We start from the raw sequence: 3,253 nt of genomic DNA on the forward strand, positions 1-3,253 counted from the left end.
AAAACTGAAGAAACTGCAAAAATGTGGGAAATTAAGGAGATGGGACCTGGATAAACTGAAAGAACCAGAGGTTGTACAGAGTTTCAGGGAGAGCATAAGGGAACAATTGATAGGAATGGGGGAATGAAATACAGTAGAAGAAGAATGGGTAGCCTTGAGGGATGAAGTAGTGAAGGCAGCAGAGGATCAAGTAGGCAAAAAGCCGAGGGCTAGTAGGAATCCTTGGGTAACAGAAGAAATATTGAATTCAATTGATGAAAGGAGAAAATATAAAAATGCAGTAAATGAAGCAGGCGAAAAGGAATACAAACGTCTCAAAAATTAGATCGACATGAAGTGCAAAGTGGCTAAGCAGGGATGGCTAGAGGACAAATGTAAGGATGTAGAGGCGAAAATCACCATGGGTAAGATAGACACCGCCTACAGGAAAATTAAAGTGACAGCATAGATCGAGGTGGTGGGATCACTCATGGGAAAATTCCTGCAGTAGTTGATGTTAGAGCTGTACCAGTCAGCTGATAGGTGTTCCTGCTTAAGGGAAGTCTCTCTAACAAAAGATCCACTTTTGACAAAGCTTAAGTATCCAAGTAATGAGAGAATTAGTATATTTCATCAAAATATACAAGATGTTAGAGATAAAGTTAGTGAACTGCTTAAAGATGTTGACTCTGAAATTATTGGTATATTTGAGCACTTCTTAAATAAGGAGATAATTCAGAGGCTTCCTTTACCAGGATACAGGTTGGCTGGCAGCTTTTCTAGGAGCTCTTTTCGGTGTGGGGGAGTAGCCATGTATGTGAAAAACAGCATCCCATTAGAGTCAATTGATGTTTCTAAGTACTGCACTGAAAAGGTGTTAGAATGTTGTGAAGGTATGGTTAAATTTAATGGAGCTAAACTTCTAATTGTTATTTATAGAGCCACAGACGCCAATTTCACAACATTTTTGCTAAAGCTAGAGGAGGTTTTTGGTACACTTTGTAGGAAATACAAAAAATTATTTATATGTGGTGATTTCAATATTAATTGTAAAGTGATTGTGCAAGTAAAAGGATGCTGGTAGATCTCCTTAATTCATATAATCATATGTAAACTGGTATGGAAAAGTGGTATGCAGATAGAATAGCTACGTCTCAGGATACAATTAAAACCATATGGTCAGTCGTAAACGAAGTGGCTGGTCTGTAGAGACAGGTCGACGATATAGAATCAGTGCGTAGTGGGAATGTTCGTGTTACTGATAAGTCGCATATATGTACAGTATTTAATAATCACTTTCTGAATGTACCAGGTGAACTAAATAGAAACCTAGCCCCAACAGGGAATCATATAGCGCTCTTAGAAAAAAGTGTTCCGAGACTGTTACCTGAAACGGTCCTCCATGATACTGACAAGAGGGAGATTGAGTTAATAATTAAATCACTAAAGACCAAGAACTCTCATGGATATGGCAGGCTATCTAGCAGAATACTGAAGTATTGTTCTGTGTATGTTGGCCCAGTACTTAGCCATATCTGTGACTTTTCCTTTAGCGGTGGTCGGTTTCCTGACCGATTAAAGTACTCTCTACTGAAGCCACTTTATAAAAAGGGAGACAAGGATAATGTTGACAACTTTAGACCTATTTCCATGCCATCGGAGTTCGCTAAAGTTATCGAGAAGGTTGTATATACAAGGTTACTGGAGCATTTAAATTCACATTATTTGCTGTCAAATGTACAGTTTGGTTTCAGAAATGGTTTAACAACTGAAAATGCCATATTCTCTTTTCTCTGTGAGGTTTTGGACGGATAAAATAAAAGGTTGCGAACGCTAGGTGTTTTCTTTGATTTAACGAAGGCTTTTGACTGTGTTGACCACAAAATATTACTGCACAAGTTGGACCATTATGGAGTAAGGGAGTAGCATACAATTGGTTCCCCTCTTACTTTAAGAACAGAAAGCAGAAGGTAATTCTCTGCGATATTGACAGTGGTAGTGATAATCATACGCAATGGGGCTCTGTTAAGAGGGCATTCCCCCAAGGGTCGGTTCTGGGGCCACTGCTGTTTCTTACTTATATAAATGATATGCCCTCTAGTATTACAGGTGATTCAAAAATATTTCTGTTTGCTGACGACACCAGCTTGGCAGTGAAGGATCTTGTGTGTAATACTGAAACAGTATCAAATAATGTAGTTAATGGATTAACTTCATGGCTTGTGGATAACAATTTGATGCTAAATCACAGTAAGACTCAGTTTTTGCAGTTTCTAATTCACAATTCAACAAGGACCGATATTTTGATCAGACAGAATGGGCATGTTATAAGCGAGACGAAACAGTTAAAGTTCCTAGGCGATCGGATATATAGTAAGCCGTTGTGGAAAGCCCATGTCCAGGATCTTGTTCAGAAACTAAATGCTGCTTTAGTTACCATTAGAACAGTATCTGAAATTAGTGACAGTTCAACATGGAAAATAGTCTACTTCGCATATTTTCATACGCTTAGGTCGTATGGTATTATATTCTTTGGGTAATTCTTCTGATTCAAAAAGGGTATTTTTGGCTCAAAACGGGCTGTTCGAGCTATATGGGGTGTAAGTTCGAGAACCTCTTGTTGGCCCCTATTCAATAGTCTGGGAATTCTGACATTGCCCTGACAGCATATATTTTCTTTAATGTTGTTTATTGTTAGCAGTATTAGCGTATTCCCAACAGTTAGCAGCTTTCAATCAGTTAATACTAGGCACAAATCGAATCTGTATGTGGAATGCACTTCCTTGACTCTTGTGCAGAAAGGAGTGCAGTATTCTGCTGGATCCATTGTCAATAAGCTACCACAAGAACTCAAAAATCTTAGCAGTAGCCCAAAATCTTTTAAGTCTAAACTGAAGAGTTTCCTCATGGCTCACTCCTTCTATTCTGTCGAGGAGCTCCTGGAAGAGCTAAAAAATTATGCAAATTTCAGTGTTACGTAGTTAATTTTCTTTATTTAAACTTACGACTTGTCGCCTTAATATGTTTTTATATTTCATTTTATCTGTTTCTACTATCGTGTTATAATTTCATGTATTGACTCGTTCTATGACCATGAAGATTTCTCCTTAATATGGTCCCACGGAACAATAAATAAATAAAAATAAAAGCTTTGGAGAAAAGAGATCCACTTGTATGCATATCAAGAGCTCAGATGGAAACCCTGTTATAAGCGAAGAAGGGAAAGCAGAAAGGTGGAAGGAGTATATAGAAGATCTATACAAGGGCAATGGGC

This window comes from Schistocerca gregaria, unplaced genomic scaffold (assembly GCF_023897955.1).
Source record: "Schistocerca gregaria isolate iqSchGreg1 unplaced genomic scaffold, iqSchGreg1.2 ptg000338l, whole genome shotgun sequence".
NCBI classification, from domain to species: Eukaryota; Metazoa; Arthropoda; class Insecta; order Orthoptera; family Acrididae; genus Schistocerca; species Schistocerca gregaria.